Consider the following 27,576-nt stretch of genomic DNA (forward strand, 5'->3'; position numbering starts at 1 on the left):
GCATTTGTGACTGCATGAAAAGTCATTACATGGATATCACTGTTTGAAAATTATTCTAATACTTCCTTTTAAATTCCAGATAAAAAGCCATGTTTTAAATTAATTTAAAATGAGCAAAATATGTCAGAGCCTTCCATTTAAACCAAAAAAAAGTGCCTGACAGTAGGTTTTGTGTGGCACCAGGCTTGATAGGACAGTTAAATAGGTGGACACACTGCAATGAAAGCATGGGAGCACTGTTTCGCTTGACTGCTCTGATGTGCAATACTAAGACAGCTGCAGTCTGCTGTTACTGTAAAATGCATTACAGCATTTGCCTATTTCAGTTCACCTTATGTGGTGGATTTTCATATTTTAAGCTATAAGGTCTTGGTCTGCTAAAATCAGAGAATGCATTCATTATTACGTTTGAAAAGTAGAGAAAACCAGCATTATTGAAACGTGACTTTTATTTAAAAAATACTTACAGTTGAAGGCAAAATCAGTAGCCCTGCTGTGAAATTTACCAACTAATTTCTTTTGTATTTGCTAAGTGTCAGGATTCTGACACTTCTGTCTTGTTAATTCTTGTTTCGGTGGCAGATGGCAGACACTACTCCTGTCTCATCTGTTATGTTATATTTCCTCTCTCTCTCTTTTCGTCTTTGTATGAGCGTCGTCTTGACCTCTCTCGAGTCGTGGGAGGTCCGGCCGTGCTCTCAATGTGCGCTCTTATCCTGGTGTGTTGTTTTGTCTGCGGCTCTCAGTACCTCAGTTGGTTTCAGTTGGCGCTGGGATTGGAACATTTGAGTTCACAGTAAGTGTTTTTAGTTATCGTGTACTCATGTCTTGTGTTCTGTCTGTGTAGCTATTGTTTTGATGCGGCCATTGTTTACATCTGGCAAGTGTTGTTGTTGCTTTCATTGGCTGTGTGTTCTAGTCCTGTTTTGCGTGAGCAAAAAGACACTTGTGTTGTGGTTTTGTACCATGTGGTCCCCTGTCTCCTCCCTATTTATTCTCTCTATGTGCTCTGTCCTGTGCTGAACCATCATCGTTGTTATTGAGTCAGCCAAGCCAAGTCATGTTAGGCCCTGTTTGCAAATTAGTGAAGTTTGTTCCTTGCTCCTGCTGCCACTGGCTGGCATGGTTCGGGACTTGTGGAGCTGCGAATCAATGGATTTGCTCTTTAGTCTTTGGACTCTGAGCAGTAAAAACAAAAAATAACCCGGACTGAACTAAACTGAACTTCAACTCTGAAAACTGGACTAATGCAGTTTCAATTAATTATAATATTCTATGTTGAGCTGCTTTGACACAATCTACATTGTAAAAGTGCTGTAGAAATAAACATGAATTGAATTGAGTACACTAATACATTTTAATTCTAAAACAACATTTTAGAACAAAAACTATCCACGTCCACACTGGTGTTACACTCAGCTTTTTGAAAAACACTTTTCACGTGGTCACACACACACACACACACACACACACACACACACACACACGCACGCACGCACACACACACACACACACACACACACACACACACACACACACACACACACACACACTGTCATGGCTGCAGCATATATTGAGGTCTGCTGACTCCTGGCAGTCAGTAAGTGTTTTGAACACACCTCACCAGGTGGGAGCAGTGCAGATCAGACAGGTCATCAATGATATACCTCTAGATCTCGTCTCACTACAGTTGTTAAACACGATATTTAATTCATCTTGACTCTATCTAACGACTCTTTGGTCTTTTGAATCTATTACTTGTTTAAGGTAACGTGTTTTGGCTGAGCGCAAAGATAAGTTCATATAATAATTCAAGTAACCACATACACTGATTCTGAAAACTTGACTTATTGTTTGCGTTTATTTCCTATATTGTATAAACTTGTTGAAAGGAGGCAGTGATGTTATGGGCTCTGTTCTGTTATAAATATGCATACAGTGAAGATGACGGTCATATATGTAGCTACACAATGCCTTAACATCTTTGCTGTCTGTTAAGTTAATATCAAAATGAAAATAGGCAGTTCTTTATATCAAGTTATCATTTTATTCTAAAGATAGTGAAACAATGTAGCAAGGGGGATATGAATGATAATATAAAGTACACCATTGGGAGTCCTTGGGAGTTTGCTTTCCATACCAAACTTGCAAAGTCTGAACTTACAACTAAAGGATGCAGGACTCAACTTTCTGTACTTGATATTGAGAAAAGGCCCCAATCAGAAAGGCGAATGTCTGCAGCCACACCTCCATCTTCATTCAAATTGAATGGAAAAGTTTTGTGGCATGTATGTGTTTTGTTTTTTTCTACACAATTAAACATTTGAATGAACATCTTCCAACAGTGGCAATTCCATACTTTTTGGCAGAGATTGTAACAACTTAAAAACATTAGCAAATGCTTTCCTTTCATCTAGGCTAAAAGAAATAAGACTTACTCCAAAAGAAAAAAAAATCTAAATGGAAACACTGTAGAAAAGAGTCATAGCTTTTTAATCTCACAAATATTAAAAATTTCACTACTGGTAAAATATATAGAATGTGTATGATAAAAAAACAATCCCTGAAACATAAAAGCATTGAAAATTGCAAAAAGCCCCAGTGGAATTATAAAACGTGAGACGAAATTGAACAAAATATTAGCATTTGATAGAGCAGGCATGTTATGGTAATTGTGACAACCGTTTGACTCCAGTAATGTTGGTGGCATCAGAATTGGTGTCTGTTATCTGTTCACTTTGACCCTCATGGCCTCCACTTATGCGAATTCAAAAGAGAGAGGAGAAGCATAAATACTGGAGCTTAAAAATTTGATTGAATCTCTGGAGGGCAACGAATGGGACGAGGAGAAAGGGATATAACTTCATCTACCTGTCACCATTCCTCTAAGGGAAAATCAATCACTATGAAAAAGGAGGGGAAATTGAGATGGTAACATATTCTTTCTTTTTTTTTCCCCCTCCTCTTCCTCAGGAAGCATCATCTGTCAGGCTCTCCAGAAAAAGGCCAGAGAAACTATTTGCAGGGCAGATCAGAAGATGAGGACTTCTCAATCCATCAGTAATGGACACTCTTCACCCAGCTGTGTAGTAAGAGACGGTTAGGGGGGCTACAAAGGCAGAATGATGTGGGCAATAGTCATGTGCGAGCCTGAACTTTTATTATCTTTTCAAAGATCACTGGGTTCATGCAACGGTTGATAGTTCAATGTTAGCTGGGACACGTGATAAGTCACTTCTGTCATGGCAAGTCTGTCAAGATATTAATATTTCAGCCATGTAGCGTGACCATATAAACCATCTGTCAAAAGCTTGTCTGCACATGGAGTGTGTACAAACTGCACTGTAGCGTTATGGTTTGCATGCTTCTGCCTAACCGAATTCCACTTGAATCTTCAAACCAAGTTTGAAAAATCGTAAATGACTGCATGTATACTACAGCTGGAGAGAAATAAGGTTTATCATACTCAAAAATGAGGCGTTTAATTGACAAAACTAACATGAAATATTACAATGCTTTCTAAAGAAAAAACATTTGATTACATTTTAAAAGGCAGTTTATTTCAGTGGATTTCCATTTGTTTGTTTGTCTGTCTATCCATTTTTCATCCACTGACCATCCATTAGTCTTGTCTGTCTGTTCATCAAGCCTTCCATCCATCCATCTATCTTTCTGTCAATTTAAATTTGATCTTTATTTGTATTGAAGGGAGAGCAATCATTAACATTAGGGCTGCACAATATATCGTTTCAGCATTGATATCCCAATGTGTGCATCTGCAATAGTCATATCACAAGATATACAATATTGAGTCTAAATTATAGTTGAAAAGGAGCTACAGAACACATGATTTGTAGAGTCACTGGCACTGCAAAGTTTCACCATAGGAGAGCGATGGTTTATCATTTGCATGTGTTTTGGGTCCTGTGACTGAGCATTTCAAGAGAGTTTAAAAAAAATTAGATGTTTGGTAACAAATATTGTTTGCATTCAATTATTTATGCAAAAATCAAAATTTTTGTCTTTTTTCTAGTACAAATATCTACATTTCAAAGCAAAAACAAGATTACTTTACTTACCCTAATGTCAGATCATTTAGGTTGTTTTAAGGTAAAACTCCTAATTTTGAGTTGTTTCTTCTGAAGGTGAAATTAATACAATAATTTTACTTGATCTAAGAATTTTTAGATATTTGGACTAGAAACGAGACAATGCAATTTTTTATTTTTATTTCACTTAAATAATGTTAGACCCCCCAGAAAATACAGCTATTCATCTTGGGAAACTCTATTTGTATCACAATATTTAATCATAGAAAAATAAAACAATGCATTATCAGATTTTTCCCAAATTCGCTCTAATACAGTTTTTTTTTTTTTTTACATTTTTGGGTGAACTAACCCTTTTAACAATGCTTGAAAAAACATGTTTTTATGCATCTATGTTTGACTGACTTGCAGACAAACAGAATAGGGTCTGAAAGAAAGGCCCATGGGTGTCTCTGCATAATCCCAAACACAGTCTTTGATGCTGCATATAACAAGCTGTGAGAAACCCAGCTTGCCTGAAATGCGCCAAGCACAAACAAACACTCCCTCAACCTCCTAATATTGTAATTGGAAGATAAGAGCTGCTCCATAAGTGATGAGCATTAGAGAAGTGCAGCTGGCGCAGGCCGCATGGATGTGCAGCCAGTCAGGCAGAAGCTTCTTCGGATCACTCTTCTTCCCACTCCGTCAGATTTCTTCTCTCTTTCTCTCCTCCTCCTCGTTCTGTCTCTCTGCATGAAAGAATATGCCTCACTGCATGTCACGCGACGTCACAGAGAGCTGCACACATGATTCATAGTGCAAATTATTTGGGGTGAAAAGGCAGAGGTTGCCTGTGCTATTTTTACATAGTGCCTGTGTATATAGTCTGATGGGTTTTGATTGCCGAAGTTGAGTAGACGGCCGTTTGTAATTAATGGTTTTGGCTGGGCTTCTTAATTCCACTGAACTCCAGGGACGTGAGTTGTAAGGAATTTAATGATTCCTCCTAATAATTCTAGTTCCTTAACGATGCCATTAATGATTTCTTTAATACTTCTGAGGAATAAATATTTGTAATAAACAAATGCATTTTTTTATTGTTTTTACTGCCTTCAGCAGTGGTTTACTAATGAGATTAGATCATTTCAGGTAACACTCTTTGAAGAGGTCTTTATAACTTGTAGGATGTTTTAAAGTGTTCATTCATTCATTTTCTTGTCAGCTTAGTCCCTTTATTAATCCGGGGTCGCCACAGCGGAATGAACCGCCAACTTATCCACCAAGCGACCTTCTTGCTGTGAGGCGACAGCACTACCTACTGCGCCACTGCCACTGCTTTTTGTTTTTCTCTAGAGCTAGAGAGAGCAAAAGGGATGTCATGCAGTTCGTATTTTAATTGTGATTTTATTATATTTATGTATATTTATGAATTATTGAAGTGAAACATAATTTGTTAATGGAATTAAATTGATTATCAAATTTTTATTGGAACTTAAATCAAATAATCTGTTTGGTTCGATTCGGTTATTGGTGTTAACAAGCGTCAGTTGTCGTTCAAGAAAATAACTGAAATTACTTTTCTGGCCACACCACTGCTTCTAATAAGATAAAGCTTCTGCTAATAATCTGGCATGCGTTTGGGCAACTATGAAATTGCTTATAGATTAAAATCAATGCCCTCATATTTGACTTGCATAAACAGTTCGACTTCCTTCACAAGAGCTAATAAAGTTTGATGTGATTTGTTCAGTCCAGCTATCTGGCCTCCGCCATTAGTCTTTCATTTCCCTAATGCTGTGTATTTCAGTCACTTCATTGAACACTGCAGGTTTGTCCATTATGCATTTCTTGTCATAACAGTTGCCTGACTTAATATATTCAATATGGCTGGTGGAGGACGAACAAAAACAGTTTGATTTACTGAACATTTTAATGCAATGAATAATGCATTGTGTTTTGTCTTTAAGACGATGAACAGACCGGCTGCATTAAAAGACTGAATCGCCTCGGTTCAGGTAAACATGGTGCAAGTGTGAGTAGGTGAATGTCTTTCAGATTTAGAGTGTGCTGTGAAGTGGACATAATGTTCCAGCTGTCAACAACGTGATTTACAGGACCCCGTAGACACTAAATTCCCTTCGAGTCTTTCTGCTTTCCTATGGCATTGCACCATGAATTCAACACTGATAAGTCCAAATGCTATGCCCCGTCAGGCCCCATTTTCGGATTCAGCCTTTAGGCTTGTAATCTTGCATGAAACACATGGTTTGAGACATTAGGCCTGGTGTCGTCCTGCGTGTGTAGACCTGCAGAGCCCCTGTCATTATAGAGTTTTAATACAATAACAGTTTGACCCCTTGCTGTTAACCAATTTTTGTTCTTCCTCCCTTCCTGTCTGATTTCATTTCGTCCTTCTGACATGCATGGAGAAGCTAGGGGATAAAATAACAAGTGAGAGACATTCATAAATTATAATATATGCCGCACTCTGTGGCAAACATGCTGTTTGACAACGTGCGTCAAAGCTCCGCTGTTACCTCAGAATGTAAATGAAGATGTTTTTAATTTCTCTCTCTTTTTTACAGCAATAGATTCTTCTTCCATCCGTTGAAGGTCCGACCTTGCCGTCATGCTCCTAATGGTCCACGTTTGCACTCTGCCATGATGCCCAGGGACATTTGGCTGGAGATGGACAAAAATTATTACAAGGGAAAACAATACCAGGTAATTGCCCACATCAGCGCACAGGTACAAACAGCTCACATCCAAACAAACAGCTCTGAGCTGCCAAATACTGATTTTCGCTGGTAATTGCTTAATTGTTATTCCTCTCAGTTTTGTGCAGGCTCATGCTTTTCTGAGGCGGTCAGAGCAAGAGCGGTGACTCGGTTCTCATTGGGATGATGCCTCTTGTGTTTACAGTCCTCAGGCTGTCACCGCATAGAAATAAGCTGTAAGGGGGAAACGCTTGTTCAGCATTACACAATTTTGTGTTTTAGTCATACTTTAAAATTAAATCAATATATTTTCCTGTCATATTTATATATTTTAGTATTTTTATAAAGGACTGAAACAAAGTGTAGTTTTAGCTAAAGGAAACATCATTAGTAAAACTGAAATAATGTGAATGTCCATTTAAAATGACATTATTGTTTGTAATGGAGTGTAAAATTAAACTCATGGCACGATTTTATATGATGCAATGCTGATTAAACAATTGTTAACTATAAAAGAAAACTTTGTGAGCCCTCAAGGTTGTTTTCTTTTTATTTATGCTCTACAGTTCAACGTGACATTTATAGACATTTTTAGTATGATTTTTATACATATCAAGTCAAGTCAAGTAAAGAAGGGCTTTATTGTAATTCCGCTATATGTGTGGACATACAGAGGAATGAAATGTTGTGTCTCGCAAGTAAATTAATCACAAATACAAACACAACACTGGACATAAGAGTGCATACACTATACTGAAAGATACTTAACTATGCACATAAACATGTTGTGCAGGATATGTGCAAGAGAGGTATTGAAGGTGAATATTGTGCAAAAGATGTATTTAGAGTTTTATTTTGTTTAAAAGAGTTATTTAATATTATAGTATGATTATTAGGGCTGGACAATTTATCTAAAAGTAATCGAAATCGACATTAAGAACTTATAAATTTTTCCTGGTCAATTTTTTTGATTACTTTCCTTAGTGTATGGTCACACACCCCACTCTGTTTATATCTCTGTGTCGATTGCACAAGACGGAATATTTTCCATTACGTTAAAATTATTATTTACATTAAAATATTTGTTTACAGAAGATGCAAGAAATGCAATGTTTAAAATATTGTTTACACAATATCCAAGACAAGATACTTTTTATTATACTTTTAATCTAAAAAACTTTGACAATTATTTATTTTGTTTCCAAAAGGGCAAGCTATTTATTTTCACTTTTTTATAAGAAAAACAATTGTCAGTTGGTTTTAGGCAATGTGTTTTTTAATTTCAGTTGTTCAACTTTAATGTTTAATAAACAATCATAGATAGTAGATGCTCATTTCCTTCAATTATTTTATTTTTAACCTTCATTCAAAAACCTCTCACTTTTAAAATGTGAGCATATTTACTGTACAAAACTTGTTCAGTGAAATAATTTTTCAATTGAGTTAAAATGTTTAATTAATCAAGATTTTGATTTTAGACCAAAACACACAGCCATAATGGCAATATTATAGCATGACAATAATATTTTAGTGTGACATATTTTAAATGATTTGATTTGTATGATTTTCCCAGAGATGGGTTGTGGCTGGAAGGGCATCCGCTGCAAAGTCATCTGGAATGGCAAAGAAAGCGTTCCTGCAGGACTCACAGAGTTCATCAAGATTATTTGGATTAATTGTCAATGCCTCCTTATCTTACCCCAGACATGCTCAATAATGTTCATACCTGGGGACTGGGCTGGCCAATCCTGGAGGACCTTGACCTTCTTTGCTTTCAGGAACTTTGATGTGAAGCCTGAAGTATGAGGAGCGCTAAGGATTTGCCCTCTTTTGTGGTTTGTAATGTAACGGGCATCACAAATGTCTTGATACCTCAGGCTGTTGATGTTGCCATCCACTTTGAAGATCTCTCGCATGCCCCAATGCTGAATGTAACCCCAAACCATGATTTTTCCTTCACCAAACTTGACTGATTTCTGTGAGAATCTTGGGTCCATGTAGGTTCCAATAGGTCTTCTGCAGTAATTGTGATGATTGGGATGCAGTTCAACAGATGATTCGATTCCAAAAATCTACCCTTTGCCATTTTTCCAAATGATTAACTAGAAGTCAAATTCTCTTACAACTGCGATCGACAACAAGACTTTTTCTAGGTACTGTAAATGCAGCTGACCTCTTTCCGGCATGTTGGTGCAAACCAGTTTTTCAAAAGGTTATGTGTGCAAACATGTATTTATATCCTTCTCAAACATTCACTAAATTTTGGCTTTAGCTTCTGCTGCTTCAGAGCTGCTATTAATACCTCCCATTCAAAACACACAGTGGGAAGCTATTCACTGCAATGCTTAGCTTGACTGAGAGATTGAATTTGATAGTTAATAAAAAGTACATTGCAACTTCAGAGACGGCTTTTGTAATCTACAGTTAGCACACTAACACCCTAATACATTTAAAGGACTTCCCGCTGAGCCACCAGCAGTAATTCAATGGCTTTTATTTTCGGGATCTTGTTGCAAAATAGAGACACTTCCAGCAATTCACGTCCTGCTGCGACAATAAGAACACAGGCGCGCATGAAAGGTTCAGAGGGAGGCTGAAGCTCCAGAGCGGCTCTGTTGAAAATCAGCCCACAGAAGTTGAGTGAAAGGCTTTGGCTAAAGCTGCTGACTGTAATCTTGTGAGACTGGGTCAAGCTCAGGACTCAGAACTCATTAGTGCTACTGACGAGGCAGGATCCCGACTGCCTAACTCACTCATCAGACGGAGAACAGAGAGCTGAAAAACAATGCGTCACAAACTTGTGCTTGATGTGTTGTGCACTTTCTGTTGAGGGACAACAACCAGGGATCTGCAGGCTCAAGAAGAATGTACAGCACTTGATCTTTTAACTTCACACACACAGAGAGACACTATTCAGTCTACTTGTAGCTCAAACTGCAGAGTGTATTGCTACAGTATATACTGTATATCAAGATCATGAGTTTATTGCTAGGAACTGATAACTGTGCACCTTCAATGCAATGTACTGTCAGTCTCTGAGGATAAGATCATGCATAAATTATACTGTCAAATACCAACTGACCCAGCCGAACCAGCGACCTTCTTGCTGTGAGGTAATCGTGCTGCTCACTGAGCCACCGTGACGCCCCCTAAAAAGTTGAGACCATTTAATATTAATATTTTTAATAATATTATAAAAACATATTTATATTAGATGATCTATATGATCTATATTTATATGTATACACTAATAAAAACCATTACATAAACACTTATTTAATAATACATACATTTAAATACATTATACAAACATTTACACTTTTTTAGCTTTTAAACTTTTTTAAATTTTATTTTAGCAACTGACAGACTGACATCAGACTCAATCATTTTTTCCAAGGTTTAGTCGCTAAATTACCACTCAGCAGCCACGTCGGAATGAACCGCCAATTACTCTGGCATATATGTTTTATGCAACAGATGCACTTGACTTTAGCCTGGAATCTGAATTGTAAAATTAATCTAAATTAAGTTTCTTAAATAAAGATTACAAAACAAAGAAAACATCAAGTGTATGAATTACTTTTGTTTTGGAATGTGAAGGGTTAAATAAAAAGCCCTGTTTCCTGTTCATTAGAATCTTTCCGCCTGCCTCTTTGATTAGCTGTCCAGCTATAAAACTGGCAGCCAATCAATAAATTAGTGCGAGGTCAATTTAAATTCATGGAAAATGTACTTTAGAATATAGTTTTCAAATGACTGACCTCGCCATTCACAGGATCAACCTTAAATTGAAAGTTGGAGTCGGCTATTCGTTTGGTTGACAATCAAGGGATTTCTATTGTTTTCCAAGAAAGTCGATCATCAAAGGTAAGTTTACAGTGTAAGGCCACTGTGCCGAATGGTGTTATTGGCCGCCGCTGCCATGTTGTTTGTTTACAATGAATTGAAAACTTTCTGCATGTCAGTCTGGACATTATAACCATTTTGCGATGGTTTTGCACATGCTCGTGTTGTTGTTGTTGTTGTTGTTGTTGTTGTTGTTAATAAAAAACATATATTTTTTTCTCTAAATACGCATGTATATACCTTATGGTAACAAACTTTTAATGAGCCTCGCCAATCAAACATTGTTATTTGCTATCAGCATTGCTTGTTTGTGGTTGTGGGATCCAGAAAGCTGCTGTTCATTTCACGTATGATCGCTGTCATGCCTTCTGCAGGACGACTGTTTGTCACCATGTGATGATGAAATTATTTGCAAGGAGGATTTACATTTTGCTAAAATTAGCTGAATTATTTTGGTGATTACGTTCACTGTTATTGCACGTCTAAGGCTGGACTAACTTAATTGCTTGCTTAACTGTAATTGTCAATCTTTTGCAGTCTGCTAACAGAACACTGTAAGGACTAAGTACAGACTTTATTTACGAGGGACATTGTCACCAAAAACTTCAAAATCTGTAGTCAGATATTATTCCAATTTTATTTTTATACTCAAAGTAGAAATGGAATGAAGGAATTTGAGTCATAGATTAATTTTGAAAATTAAACTAAAAATTTTAATAGATAAGTTAGAGTTGCTTTAAATATCATATATATAAAAAAGTAAAAAAAAAAAACATTGAATACTCGATAACAAAATAAGAAAAACAGTCAAATTGTTAAAGATGTATGTCAAATCCTTATTTGTTTGTATGATTCAACAGGTTTCATTTATGCTTTGCAGGTTTTTATTTAATATTTCGGCACAGGCCTTTTATGATAAATGGCTTAACAACAGTCCACTCTGGTTGGCTAACACACAGACACACAGTGCATGTTTGTTATTTAAAACTATCCTTATAGCAGATTTAAACCCATCCAGCCACATAAAGTATGTCCTATTGGGCGAAAATAACACTTATTCAGACTTTCATGGACACAAGAAAAATATAAAAATGCATTCCCATCTTGTGCAGCCAAAGGACGGGTAACACACTTGCTGTAACTTCAAATATGAAAGAGAAATTAGTTTGTACAATTTTCCTACCGGCATTTTAACATTTTTGTTTTATAACTCCATAACCTAATACACAGTTTGTACATATTTTAAATAAATGTGCATAAGCCAAATATCACATGACACTTTCTTTTCAATCACATGATTAAATAATTGAATGTATTTGCTTATAACAATTAAATTGTTACCTTTATGGTCCATTCCAGACCAGCTGGAGTCCATTTCATGACAGCTGGAGGGAATCAGACACCAATTCATAATTGCATAACCATATGCACCCTCCGAGCCAAAACTAAGATCATTTCCTCGTTGTAAATTGCAGATAATATGGAAATGACAGTGCCGGTTTATGTTGATGTTCCTGATTAATAATAAAATTGCATAAGTCAATCACATGAGTTATTCACACATATCTCACTATCCTCCACCTCCCCCACTCGCTTCATCCAAGAAGCCTGAGGTAAATGCAGGGTGCCAAGCAGTTCTCCATCTACCTTCAAGGGGGTCTGAGCCCATCAGAGACACTCATTTCCAGAGGGTTTGGGTGCTTACTGTGTCCTGTTTGCTGTCGTGTCCTCTGTTGTGACTGATGACTCCACAGGGTTCACAGCCTACAGGCGCAGTGGTCTCTACACCAGACGCCAAACTCACTGATCAATACAAGCTCAACACAGCAGGAGACTGTTCGCCCTTAGTATCCTAAACACCCATCTAGACTGAGAACACAACAGTGCAAGCAACAGACTAACAATGGTTCAATGTATACATAATTTGGTGATAAAAACATTTAGAGGTAAGACATTGCTGAGATTTCAGTACATTAAGTGCAGCGTTTCAAAACACAAGCTGGCCTAATGCAAACCTTACTAATGCTAATGACTTCACCTAAACAACACAACTGGCAAACAGATGGAGCCGTCACATCTTTAAAAAAAAAAAAGAGCATCTAGTCTCCGCTAAAATATTCATCAGTTCGAGTGCACATCAAAGCAAGTTCTGGGGCAAGAAATTAAACTAAAACAACAACAAAAAGACTTGGCTTGCTTATCTGTCTTTCTGCTTGTGTGTGTGCAAATCCATACGTGTGTGTGTGTTTATGTATATATATGTGTATATATATATATATATATATATATATATATATATATATATATATATATGTATATATATATATATATATATATATATATATATATATATATATATATGTGTGTGTGTGTGTATGTGTATGTGTGTGTGTGTGTGTGTGTGTGTGTGTGTGTGTGTGTGTATGTGTATATATATATATATGTATATATATATATATATATGTATGTGTATATATATATATATATATGTATATATATATATGTGTATATATATATATATATATATATATATATATATATATATATATATATATATATATATATATATATATATATATATAATTTATTTATATATATAATTTATTTATTTATTTATTTTTAACCAAAGACGGGTTTGATCTTCGACTCTCTTTTGACCTTCTGTTCTGATTGAATAGAAAACAGATTTGATGGTCTATATGTCACTGTGGTGTGGCGATTGCTTTCTGACATACACAGCATAGACTCTGCCAGTACTTATGGTCTAAGCCAATCAGGGAAATACATGCTGACATTTAGGCCAGCCGAAAGATTTGAATCTCTGAAATGTAAACTGTTTTCTTCAGGAAATATAACGCATACATTTCTCCACAGTCCACAATAATACTCAAATTTAAAAAAAAAAAATGATGTCTTATTTGAAACCACTATAACCATTATTCACCGTACATTTCCAATACCAGTATTTATTTTTCATAACTAATACTGATACTTATTATTATATTTTATAACATATATTGTTACATATTCTTTTTATGTTACAGATGATTAAAAAACTATTTATTGTTTTACAGGTACACATTTTTTACATGGATTTATACGGGTTATTTTTAAATAACACAGATACTGATTCTTTTTATACCAATGACCGTTAGTTAGACTGTATCTGTTAATGACATTATTTTTTTAATACACAGTGTATATATATGCAGATACCAATACAGATCACATTTTAGTAAAGAAATTAATACAGATTATTTGCATTATGATGTGCCATATAACTGATATCCAGAATGCATATTAAGTTGATCCAGTATTAAATACTAGGGCTACATGATACTGGAAAAATCTAACAGTGCAAGCTTTTGTTTTTCTGCAATATATATTGCAATACAAATACCATTTTACCAGATGACTTTTTAATAGCTCTATTTGAAAATAATTCATTTATTTTTTTGTTTGATTATTATCTGCATAATTTAATAAACAAATTTCGGGGCGAGGCAGTGGCGCAGTAGGTAGTGCTGTCGCCTCACAGCAAGAAGGTCGCTGGTTCGAACCTCGCTTCTGTGTGGAGTTTGCATGTTCTCCCTGCCTTCGCGTGGGTTTTCTCCGGGTGCTCCGGTTTCCCCCACAGTCCAAAGACATGTAAAGGTGAATTGGGTAGGCTAAATTGTCCGTAGTGTATAAGTGTGTGTGTAAATGTGTGTGTGGATGTTTCCCAGAGATGGGTTGCGGCTGGAAGGGCATCCGCTGCGTAAAAACTTGCTGGATAAGTTGGCGTTTCATTCCGCTGTGGGGACCCCGGATTAATAAAGGGACTAAGCCGACAAAAAAATGAATGAATGAATAAACAAATTTCAATCATTGATAAATACAACAGATCAAAGATACAAATGAAATGAACTGCTTTACAATTTTCTTGGTAGTCTTCATAGTATTTTTCTACGGAAATTTAATAATCAAATGTAAAATAGCACTGTGTAGTTTTTATCTAATTAATAATTCTTTACATTTAACTTTTTAATTACAAAAAATAAACATTTCTTGTTTCTGAATTCTTTAAACTGTCCTGAAATCCTCACTCAATCACAGAAATTAAAAACAAATTAAATCAAATTACTTTTATTGTCACATCATTAGCAGTACAAGTGCTATGATGAGTGAAAAGCTGAGGTGCTGTACAGTGCAAAATACAGACAGTGCAAATACAACACATGCAAATGACAAATTTGTCCTCTATTATGGTTATACTTTGCAACTGTGGCTCCTGGTAAAAATATCAACTCAACATTGCTGATCCAGCGTTTTGACTATTGTGTATGCACACAGTGCGATATCGATGCTAAAACGATATATTGTGCAGCCCTATTTAATACTTATTTTTGACACATATAACAGCTCTGGACTGGACAAAGTAATTTATAAAACTTTTGTTTGTACTATAACAGGGGTGGCCAACCCTGTTCCTGGAGAGCCACCTTCCAGCAGATTTCAGTTGCTACCCATATCAAACACACCTGAACCAATTAATTAGGACCTGAACACCACGTGATAATTACAGGCAGGTGTGTCAGATATGGGTTGCAACTGAAATCTGCAGGAAGGTAGATCTCCAGGAACAGGGTTGGCCACCCCTGCACTATAAGGTCTGTAGTTTCCCATTAATCTGAAATTCCTGTCAATTTAAAAATGAAAACCAGTTAAAATGTACTAGTCCTTTATTTAATTTTTCCATTACAGGCTGCATATTCACTACAAACAAAATCGTACTTTGATGGTGCTGTTACTGAGAAAGACACAATCTACAAGCATATAAAATCAATAAAGAAAAAGATAAAAATGAGAAAAAAACTGCATTTTATTGTTTTCCAAGAAGTAAAACTGTATTCAGCTATAGAGTAATTGAATAATCAAATATAAACTAATACTCCATAGTCTTTGTTTTATAGACAATAAAATATTATTATTTTAATTTGTCCAAGTTACAAACCGTACAATTTCTTAAGCCTGAATGCTTTTTAAAAATTTCACACAATCACAGGTTTCAAAAAACACTTGTAAAATGTTCATTTAAATGTTAATATTAATTAAAGTCCAGACTGTAACGTAGTAGTCTTTCATTCAATTTTTCCATTAGAGGGTGCATATTCACAACAAACAAAATCGTAATTTGATGGTGCTGTTGCTGAGTGTGGAATCACAGAGGTTGTTTCATGATTTTTTTCAATGTTTTGTCTGTAGTTTTTGAAAACCTGGCTGACAGCATGCTGTATATCATCCATGTTCAGTTCTTAAATTACTGTAAAACTTTCAGCAACTTCCTTTCTCGTTGACAATTGCCCATGGCTGCTATGTCAAGTCGTTATGTTCATTTACCTGTCATCATATCAAGATGCAGAACTTTAAAGCCTACTTTCTAAAGTGCTGAATGTCAGATATTTCTTTACTCAGAGAAATGGAGGTGATTTAATCAAATCCACACTGTGACTGAAATCTCAAAAGTGGCACAGTAACCAGGACAAAATGCAGACGTTTCAGTATCTCTATTTGAGCTTGTGTCTCACCTTTGAAATAATGTTCCTTTGAAATGATATTTCTAAAAGATTGTGATCTTGATTCATACACCCAGGCAATCTTATACAGCTTTCATAAGTTGATCACAATAGAACATTCAAATATGAGTTTTGCAATGCTGCTATTATTTTTTATAGTTATGAAATGTAAGTGGAGGAATATTATCATTCAGATTGATGATTACAAGCATGCTATGTAAATCTGTCTGCAGCGCTGCAATATATTTTTCAAGCAGTAAAAAATGCTCTTCCACCAAACTAAGCAAGCAATTTGTTTCACCTCTACATCAGTGCACTTGCACATTTTTTATTTTCATTTTTCAATGCAATCAAATGTTTACATGTTCTCTTGTTTGTGTTAGAAAAGCTTTAATTCCTTGCAACTTTCTAAAAGTTTCCTTCAGATCAAGCACAATGGGATTGAAAAGGTGTTTTACATCTCATTCCGTTTGCCTATATATTTAGTTGTAGGGCTAAAGGATATTGGACAAAAACTGACATTGCGATATTTTCGTTTGCGAAGTATATTGCGATTATGAATGTAATTTCACAAGATGGCTTTTAACTAGGGCTGTGCGATTTATTATTATTTTTTATTTATTTTTTTTTGATCGAAATCAATTCGCCATCGTGATTTGAAACGCTGTGATTAGCTAATTGCAAGAGGCTGCGATATAAAATAAACATAGATCATATAATTTCCCCCACCCAGAGCAAATGCGTGACTGCTGTCTGTGTGTGACATTTTAGCACACTTTCGTTCTGCCCAATCAGAATTGTGCAATTGAAATATGCAGACCCACAATAAAACAAACAAACAGGAAAGCGCGGACAAGTGGGATGACGGCATGTGCCGATTCAGAAGCATTAACAGACGAATTAATACAAAAAAAAAACAGCACGTCGGTAATATGGGAATATTTTACATTCAAAGTCACAGACACTGAACAAAAACAGGTAATTTGTAATGGCTGTCGCAGAATTGTTGCCACAGCATGAGGAAATACAACAATCAGCACCTAAAAAAGCACCACATGTGGCTATATGAGGAGTGTCTTGCTAAAAAGTCAACTAAAAGGATTGCCAGTGACGCTCAATATAGTAGCTACTGTAGCAACAGCAAAGTACATTTTCAGAGTTGTTTGCAGCTGTTACACCATATGAAAATACATCACATCAAGGTACCAGGAGATAAATAGCGCTATAACTTACTACTGTTTGCTCTAGAGCAAAATTAGTGTTTCATTTCTGAATATTTATAAACAAATTTGAATAAAAGTTGGAGTTAGTCAATATCTTTTCAGTTCCTCTTTTAACTAACACTCACTGCATTTTAGCAGCAATAAGATACGATACATAATACAGAATTTTGAGCTGAAGCTTGACTACAAAATTAATTTGCAAATTAAAATCTGTAAAAAAAAAACGCAAAGAAATTTTTCCCAAATCACACATAAAATACAATACAACTGAACAGACAGATGGTTTTCTGTGGAATCTAACAGTATTCAAAATCAATAATATAATATGAAGTCACACTATATTTACATATAGCAGGGGTCACCCATCTCGGTCTTGGAGGGCCGGTGTCCCTGCAGGGTTTAGCTCCAACTTGTTTTATCACACCTGCCTTGGTGTTTCAAGTATACCTCGTAAGACCTTGATTAGCTTGTTCAGGTGTGTTTGATTAGGGTTTAAGCTAAAATCTTTAAAACCGGCACTCCTGGGCCGAGTTTGGTGACCCTTGACATATAGTGTAGAGTCTTCATTGTGAAAGTAAGTTAATAGAAGTCATTTTGGTTTATATACCATTATAACTCTTGTGATCATCAGTGGCATTGTCTCCTTTGCGATTGCTTCTTGTAGTCCATTGTAATCAGCAGCAGTGTTTTTGCTGTTGGAGATTACTTGCTAATGAACCACACCTCCTAGAACTCTCTGTACTCATCAGCTCCTACAGCAGCTGACAATAATCTGGACACTCACACCCAGTCATAGCTGTAACTCATGATGCACTGATTGCAAGGACTGTAAGCACACCTCACTTTCACTCACACATTGCTGAGTCTTGTTTCTTTATTGAACACTATGAAGCGGTTTTCTGCTTGTTTTCTTTTTGTTTTGATTCTTTGCCACCTAGTCTGACCTCTCGCCTGTATTCTGACCATGGTTTTTGGATTACCCTTGTGCTACTGTTTTTCTCCTGTATAAGACCATTGCCTCCACAATCTTGCTTTTTAATAAACTTTGTTTGGATTCTCAGATTTTCCTGCTTCGTAACAATAATACAGTATCTTGGTTTAAGTTTGCTTAAATCTTACACAGTCACAAGTTTAAAAAACATATACAGATGAAAATATTTTACTCTTACCTTAAGGTTAAACTTTGCGATGACCCCAAAAATCACATTCTGAACTGTGGCGCTGATCACCTATAATTCCAATGTGACATTGCTGATCCTGCAGTGTGACTATTGCAGATTCATGAATTGCGATATTAATACTGAGACTATATATCAGGGGTGTCCAAGCTCAGTCCTGGAGGGCCGGTGTCCTTCATATTGTAGTTCCAACCCTAATTAAACACACTTGAACCAGCTAATCAAGCTCTTTCTAGGTATACTAGAGACTTCCAGACAGGTGTGTTGAAGGAAGTTGGAGCTAAACTATGAAGGACACTGGCCCCCCAGGACCGAGTTTGGACACCCCTGCTATATATTGTGCAGCCCTATTTGGTTGCATGCAAATTTTTATCTGTCAATTATTTTGGTGGAATGTAGCCATTGACTCATTCATTCAATAGATTCTTTTAAAAACAAGGGCAAAGAAAATAATAAGAATTAATGAAGTCTTTATGAGTGAACCATTAATTCAAACCAATACAAAAGTGGTGCAATAAATGCTTGTCTGGTAAATATTTTATTTACTATCTTTTAGGAAAACTGGCATAAGAAATCTTCATTTAGTTCATGTTTTATGCAGAATTATGCAGCTCAACTACAAATTACAGTTTAGAAATGTACCCTGACCTTACAAAATGGTGTATATTAAAATAAATGTAAACAAATGCAACCCTTACTGTCTTTTCTGCAGAGTTTGTGTGGGTTGTAATACTAGCGGAAGGTCTCTCACCCATTTTGATTACAGTATTACAGAAAAAAAGAAAACAGAATAGTTGAGGTGAGTGAGAGAGAGGGCAGGGGCACTGGTCCATCTTTATGCAGCCTAGTGAACTGTGATCTCAGAGCCTGGGGCAAAAGGCTCGCTCACACATTCGCGTCAGCATTGAGGCCGGTGCAGCGGGGAGCGGAAGGCTTAGGGAAGCTCAGGTGGAGATCTCTCATGTGTGTAATTTGTGGCCTCGATACAGTATTGATGAAACATGGAGGCAGACGAAAATGAGGGTCAGAGGTTAAAGTAGCGGAGATTTGAGTCCAATGAAAGCCCAATGAGTCTCAACCAGACAGCTTGATGGGATTCAGATTGCAGACAAGGATGAATGCAGTTCCACTGGGGTTAGTTGGCAGGGGCTTTAGAGACTTTTAAAACATCAGAATTACAGTATATTGCTGATATTTTCAAGACATATAGACAAAGTTTACACTTGAATGTAGCCGGAGAGTGCTTATTAAGGTCCTACAATACCCTGGATATAAACCCTAATGACAGCTTCACAACCACTTAACAGTAATACAATCACACATTTTTCGCAGTATGTGTTTGCACTTTATATTGGTAATCAAAAAAAAAAGTTATATCAAGCCATGTATTCATCAGCCTGTGGATCAGTTATTGACTTCCAAATCATTCAAAATATATATTGCTCCAAAGCAACTTTATGGTTCAGGTTAACAGCAAAAAAAGTTAAATGGAAAGTTTACCCAAACATTGAAACTCTGCTATCATTTACTCACCCTTGACTTGTTCCAAACCAGTTTGAGTTTTATTGTTTTGTTAAACACAAAGCTGGATATTTTGAAGAATGTTAGAAACCTGTTACAATTGACTTCCACACTAGGAAAAACCAATACTATGGGAGTCAATTGTACAGGATTCACATACATGTGCTTTATCACAGTCACAAAATAAAATATACTTTTTGGAGTCCATGTTAAATATAAAGACTCCACCAGAGATCGCTGGAAAACATTCACACTTGTATAGGACTACAAATCTGCAGGTAAATGGACTACAAGAACCAGTCATAAACACACTAGGGCTGCTTGATTTTAGAAAAAATCATAATCACGATTAATTTGGTTATAATTGTAATCACGATAATTCAAAACGATTACTGTTAAACTAATTTGTGCTCCTGAGAATTTTTTTAAAAATAAATATTTCCCAAATGATGTTTAACAGAGCAAGGAATTTTAACAACATTTCCTCTAATATTTTTTCTTCTGGAGGAAGGCTTTTTTATTTTTATTTTGGCTAGAATAAAAGCAGGTTTAAATTTTTTGAAATTTAAAACATGGAGCAATCGCTCGCTTTTTAATGGCTAATAATCTTGTTTATTCCTGCCCCTTTTCGCAGCGCCGCAAGACAGAATTTCGCATTATCAAACTCTAGTGTGACCACAGCTTAATGATTGTAGACACAACAGAGTATTACTAAGTGAAGTTTTATAAACTAAATTTGAGATGAGCATGTGATATGATTGAGCATGGCTGGATTCTCGTCCCAAATCAGTAATCATCCAATCAGATTGATCCAAGCGTTTCATAAATAGACCGATTTTTACCCCACTGCCTTGTCTTAGTTTGGACAGAGTCCCCCGTTTTACCCCATCTCCTCCTTTTCTCCCTTTTCTAAGGGGAGATCTTGAGACCTACCTGATCTCAGACCCCCTTTTGTTTCTCAACCAGGCGGGAGGCTTGGGTCAGTTATCTCCGAGCTCAAGGTTCTCTCCTGGGACAGCATGCCAAACCTACTATTAACACCAAGCTTAATTGTGAACTCCTTAAAATAATATTTCTCAGCATTGATGAAGTTGAAGTTTTGTACTGTATGAAAAGCATACACACTTACACCCAAGATCTAACCAATCCACAGAACAGAATGTTCTTCTTAACACAAGGACCAACATTAACTTGTCTCTAAACTCAACTCTACAATCCCTGGTGTTGTTTCAATACGATATGACATTTTAAATTCTCCGATCAGGCCCTCAGGTATACAAGACCAAGAAATCCAATTCAATCAGAGAACATCTTTGAGTTCCTCAGTTAGAGTCCCTTTAATCCTTTATGATTGTAGATTACACAGGGGCTTGACAGCAAAAAGCTTGTGTCAGCTTAATTTGATTACATTGAAACCTACACGCTGGTACAGAAAACCTTTCTTATTGTGCTCACTGAACCGTAGTCAGTCAAGAAGGTTAATATAGAACCTTTTGTATATTAATATGAGTGGAAGAAAATGATTGAACCTCCATTAAGAGCAGATCAAGAGACAGGCTATGTGCACAGAAAGCGTTTGCTTTGCTAGGCACCAGCCTTTGTAATATGTGCACTTAAATATAACTGATAGAATTTCCTTCCTCTTAGGAATACACACAAATTTAATCAACTTTTTAATCTGTGCACAGAAGAATCTTGAATGCATCTTCTGAAAATGACAGGTATTTTTTATTTTTATTTTGCACAGTCATGCGTTTAAACAAATCAAACTAATGCTAGTAAAGAAATTATTTATCATAAAACTTATCTTTTTCCAGTGCAATTCATTTGAATCTCACAGATTAATGTGCTGACGTTTACACATCCTAAATGCACATTTTAATCCCAAATTAAATTATTGAAGGACTCAAAGGTCACGTCTGGATTCATTTTGTTTTTGCATATCAGTCTACTGCAGTAGAACATGTTATAAACATGTTATAATTTGTTAAAATAAGCATGCAGCATTAGATAGACAGATAGAAATGTAAACCGACAATTAAATGTTTAGGTAGGTAGATAGATAGATTGATATGCCCAACATTATGAATTTCTAACATTTACAGTTGGATAAGAACACATAAGCAAGAAAATATGTTTAAAAATAATACATAAGTTACATTACAAACTGAGAAAAAACACCAAATCATTAACATATTAAAGCAGCCATCTGTCAGCAGTTGATGATGCATCTTTGTCAGAGCACACCACTTCAAGCTATATTAACTATATAATATCATTCATTCATTCATTTTCTTGTCCGCTTAGTCCCTTTATTAATCCGGGGTCACCACAGCGGAATGAACCGCCAACTTATCGAGCAAGTTTTTACGCAACGGATGCCCTTCCAGCCGCAACCCATCTCTGGGAAACATCCACACACACATTCACACACACACTCATACACTACGGACAATTTAGCCAACCCAATTCACCTGTACCACATGTCTTTGGACTGTGGGGGAAACCGGAGCACCCGGAGGAAACCCATGCCAAAGCGGGAAGAACATGCAAACTCCACACAGGTTCGAACCAGCGACCCAGCGACCTTCTTGCTGTGAGGCGACAGCACTACCTACTGGGCCACTGCCTCGCCAACTATATAATATAAAAATACAAACCATGACTCAGGTTTAGGACTATTGGATTATGGAGATTGGATATTGCCGCTCGTTTTGTGTCCTATTTTTCTATTATGCTCATATAAAACTATTATAGGTCCATATAACCTCTCACTACTTAACACAGATTTCTGGAATACTTGATTTTGCAGGTGACTGGTAGTTAGGATTGGAGGGTGGATGTGGTGTTTGAAGTGGAGGAAGCAATCGATATTGAATCCAAATTTCTAAAGGTTCTTAAATCAAGAAGCATTTTCTATAAAAGTAAAAATTATTGTTATGTTTTTAGAAAAAGTAAAAATTAAGCTAGTTTCTACTATATGAATAAAACTAAAACTAGTTATTTTAACCTCTTAATTTGCTGTGAGGGTATGTTATGTACTGTATGTAAACACATGAGAAAAATTATCAATTCTAATATATAATGTATAAACTCAACATTACATATCCTGCGACATGACTATTGCTATTGATCACATTGTGACATCGATGCTGAAATGATATATTGTGCAGCCCTAATCTGTTATGCCCGTCTGTCTTTAATCTGCAAGAAAAATTGGCTGGATGTACATTATCCCTTACTTACATCTCATTCAAAATATATATCCTACAAGCTCAAAATACTGACCATTCCCAACAGAAACAGACATGTACGTCCCTTCCTTATTAATTTCCATCTCCAGTGTCAGGGTCACCACATAGCAGGTGATGGGGCATTGTGGTCTGTGCTCCTGTATGGCTGCCGGCAGACCTGTGCTTAGAGATGAGTACCCGAGTCACATGAGATGATGAAAGTGCAGCGGGAATTTGGTGGCAACTTCCTGGTGATCGGGCTTGGTTTGGGTCAGCACTGAAAGGACAGCAGCATATGCTGTGCCGGGGGAATAATTAAGTGTGGCAGACACCCGGGAGCAGAAGAGATGTGGTTGCTTATTCTCAGTGTCCTTCAGACACACTTCGGCCCCATAATGGGCCTTCTGGGTAGGCTGCTGAAGGTCAAATACTGCGCTGTCAATATGAAGGGTGGCTAAAGCGCTGGGAGATCAGGAATATGCCAGGGGTAGGGCTGTATTTTAAAGACATTGGCTAAATGTAGAAAGTTCCTTGCCCTCTATCAGCTGCAAGATATAGTATGTGACTTGTTTACAGCTATGCCATTTTCACATTACTTCTCAGCAGAATGTTTTTGATTTTAATATTGCTTCTTCTGATACAAGCATGATCCCTGTACAAAAATTACCCGATACAAGAATTACCCTCCATTGCAGGATGTTGTCTCTAGGTAGAGCGTTTTCTGAAATGTTCAAGAACCGCATAAAAGATGAAAATTAAATGGTTTATTATGAAGAAATTGCTTTGAATTAATTGATTTAAGCAAAATAAAAGTTTGTATGGCATGTTGCACTGAAGAAGATGCTGTGTAGCAGAAATGATCTAATTATAACTTAATTTAATAAAAAATTGTGATTTAAAAATTAAGTAAAACATGGTTATCTTGGTTTAAGTTATAATTAACTCAAAACACTTATGTTAATATGTTAATATTAACTTATGTTAATATATTAAACTTATGGTATATAGTTAGTCAGAACTATTAGCCCCCCCTGAATTATTAGCCCCCTGTTTTTTTTCCATAATTTTTGTTTTATAGAGCCGAATTTTCTTCAACTTATTTCTAAACATAATAGTTTAAATAACTCATCTCTAATAACTGAATTTTTTTTATCTTTGCCATGATGTCAGTAAATAATATTCTACTAGATATTTTTCGAGACTTCTATACAGCTTAAAGTGACATTTAAAGGCTTAACTAGGTTAATCAGGTTAACTAGGCAGGTTAGGATAATTAAGCAAGTTATTGTATAACGGTTTCACACTATCGAAAAAAATATAGAGGCTAATAATTTTGACCTTAAAATGGGTTTTAAAAAATTAAAAATTGCTTTTATTTTCATAATTGCTTTCTCCAGAAGAAAAAAAATATGATCACACTGTGAAATTCCTTGCTCTGTTACACATAATTTGGGAAGTATTAAAAAAAATAAATAAATCAAAAGGGGCTAATATTTCTGACTTCAAGTGTGTGTGTTTGTGTATATGCGCGTATCGAACCAGTGACCTTCTTGCTGTGAGGCGGCAGTGCTACCTAATGTGCCACCTCCCAGATAAAACATTTAGACATTTAACATGTAGATTAAATATATAATATAGTGTACTGTGAATGTATTTACTGTACATGACATTATCTAATCAAGTATCTCTTTAGTATTTAGCAACTTAACGTTTAAGTAGCTTAAAAGTTATGGAAAATGTGGATGTCAATTCTGTCTGTTACATTAAAACTTTATGCAAATAAAAACATGTCTTAAGAACTTGTTATAAAAACACCATAGACAGGGTTCAAATGCAGGGCTCAAGCAAAACCAGAATTAGGTCATAAATAGGACATTTAAGTAAATGAATCAATGAAAAGTGTTGTAAAAAACATACAAATCAACAAACAAAAAAACTTACTGATGTCCTGAGATACAGTAGATACTGATGTATCTTGAGACAAAACAAAAGCACTGATATATTTTATAGTTTCTTTCAATAGTCTGACCTCAGTCCCCAATATTTTTTTTTCCAAAAATTGTTTTGAAATCGATTTGATGTTAGTAGTATAAAAAAGTAATGCACCCATACTTCACACAGTGGTTAAGTATATCCACTGTGCAGCTCATGCCTCCCATTCTCTCTCTCTCTCTCTCTTTCACTTTGAAACATTTAAATACTGTTTTTATATAACTGCATTAATCGAAACTGTACGAGAGCTTTGCAATTATAGTGATTATGGAATGAGAACGATCACCATTTTTCTTTCTGGCAGGCAGGTGTGTATATTACCGCCGTCCTGAAAATGGTAGCTGATTCTCTTTGTTCCAACAATTCATTAATCTGCCAATAGCATAGTTAAATAAATGACAGCACACTAATGAATAGCGGTGTTTCAGTCTGTTTTGTTGAAGATGAGAATGTAGATTTGCACTGCTACCAAGTGTGTTGCATCTAAATGCTAAGTGTCATTAATCAAGGTGCCGGTGGCATTATAAAAACTAACAGGCTTTATTGCAGATTGCATTGCTTACACTCACTAACTGCATTAATGTAGGTTGTTTAAAAAATAAGGCAGAAAGAAAAGTTGTGATAGTTAATCTATACAATAAGTTATATTACAGCTAAAAAGAGTTAAATAATGAAAATGTGAGTTGAACTGTGTCTTGATTTACATTTAAATCCATTTCAAATTAAATCAATTTTTCACAAATAATACATATATGCATTCATACACACATGCAGTTGAAGTCAGAATAAATTAACCTCCTGAATTATAAGCCCCCCTGTTTATTTTTTTCCCCAATTTCTGTTTTACAGAGAGAAGATTTTTTCAACACATTTCTAAAAGTAATAGTTTTAATAACTCATTTCTAATAACGGATTTATTTTATCTTTGCCGTGGTGACAGTAAATAATATTTGACTAGATATTTTTCAACATACTTCTATACAGCTTAAAGTGACATTTAAAGGCTTAACTAGGTTAATTAGGTTAACTAGGCTGGTCAGGGTAATTAGGCCAAGCATCGTTATTGTTTAACGATAGTATAATGATGGTTTGTTCTGTAGACTATGTAAAAAGATAACTTAAAGGGGCTAATAATTTTGACCTTTAAATGCTTTTTAAAAAATAAAAAAACTGCTTTTATTCTTGCCAAAATAAAACAAATAAGACTTTCTCCAGAAGAAAAAATATTATTCGACATACTGTGAAAATGTCCTTGCCCTGTTAAACATCATTTGGAAAACATATATACGTATAAAAAGAAAAAAAATTAAAAAGGGGGTTTAATATTTCTGATTTCCACTGTACATACAGATATGCATAGATACATAAATTAAAAATTTCCAATTTGTCTTTACTGGGTAAGGATGTTTATGGATAAGATAAAAATTATCCAAAATTTCTAAAATACAGTCAACGGACATGGCAAAATGTGGTTCGCTTTATTTACAACGATAAAGGTAGGAAAAAAAGGATACTTAATCACTCAAAGTATATTCACAAATGGGTACAAAAATGCAAAAGAAACAAATAAACAAATTGAAATAAACCTTACAGAGTGAAGGAAATTAAGCTGTTGTAAATAAAAAATAAAATAAAATAAAATGAAACATGCTAACTAAATTCTCGTTCCCAGTGTTGGGTTGCAGCTGAAGAGGCATCCGCTGCGTAAAACATCTGCTGGATAAGTTGGCGATTTATTCCAATGTGGCGACCCCTGATTAATAAAGGGACTAAGCTGAAAAAAAAATGAATGTATGAATAAATGAACTAAAAGAGAAAGCTGAAAATATAAAAAGAAAACATCTGCGGCTTCACACACTGTTCAGATGGCGCTCTGTGGCACGACAGAAATAAGAACCGTGTCCTGAGTCATGGCTGGGCACCGCAGACAGGCGCCGACTTGCGGCGCCAGTGTATGTACCCTGATAGAAACCTATGTTTAGAATTCTAAAAAGCATGGCACTGAGTGGCGTGACCTGGTGTGCAACCTGCTTCAGTCAAGTTCATTATTTCCAATGGAGGTATGCGCACATGATTCAACATGCTCGTACTTTTTAGCTGCACCTAGTTAGGATGACAGGGAACTTCTGTGACCACGGAAAATGCAAATGACTGAAGTTTAAGGAAGACGCAATGAAAAGTACACTGTTTGTAACTTTAGGTGGGTTTGCAAACATATGGCGCCTATGAGAGCAATCATGTGGTGAATGTTGATCCGCCAGCTGAGATCAATCGAGTGTT

General features: G+C 35.8%; 2 long non-coding RNA genes across 10 annotated transcripts in view; one reads left to right on the forward strand and one right to left on the reverse strand.

Moving 5' to 3' along the window:
- Positions 1-9,148, forward strand: part of LOC147845638 (uncharacterized) — a 51,819-nt gene extending 42,671 nt beyond the window's left edge. For 3 of the 8 annotated variants that reach the window (XR_015480855.1, XR_015480854.1, XR_015480858.1), the window contains 3 exons: positions 2,974-3,089; positions 6,617-6,755; positions 6,867-7,284. This is a non-coding gene — a long non-coding RNA (uncharacterized LOC147845638). Of the gene's footprint in view, positions 1-630; positions 797-2,973; positions 6,483-6,616; positions 6,756-6,866; positions 7,285-8,321 lie in introns of those variants that run through there. The other 5 variants (XR_015480856.1, XR_015480852.1, XR_015480859.1 and 2 more) reach the window with 4 other exon arrangements.
- Positions 3,443-27,576, reverse strand: part of LOC141381206 (uncharacterized) — a 31,924-nt gene continuing 7,790 nt past the window's right edge. The window contains exons 2-4 of one of the 2 annotated variants that reach the window (XR_015480862.1): positions 8,475-9,603; positions 6,569-6,713; positions 3,443-4,829 (exon numbers count right to left, since the gene is read on the reverse strand). This is a non-coding gene — a long non-coding RNA (uncharacterized LOC141381206). Of the gene's footprint in view, positions 4,830-6,568; positions 6,714-8,474; positions 9,898-27,576 lie in introns of those variants that run through there. The other variant, XR_015480861.1, reaches the window with a different exon arrangement.

This window comes from Danio rerio, chromosome 3 (assembly GCF_052040795.2).
Source record: "Danio rerio strain M-AB ecotype USA chromosome 3, GRCz13ab, whole genome shotgun sequence".
Taxonomy (NCBI): Eukaryota; Metazoa; Chordata; class Actinopteri; order Cypriniformes; family Danionidae; genus Danio; species Danio rerio.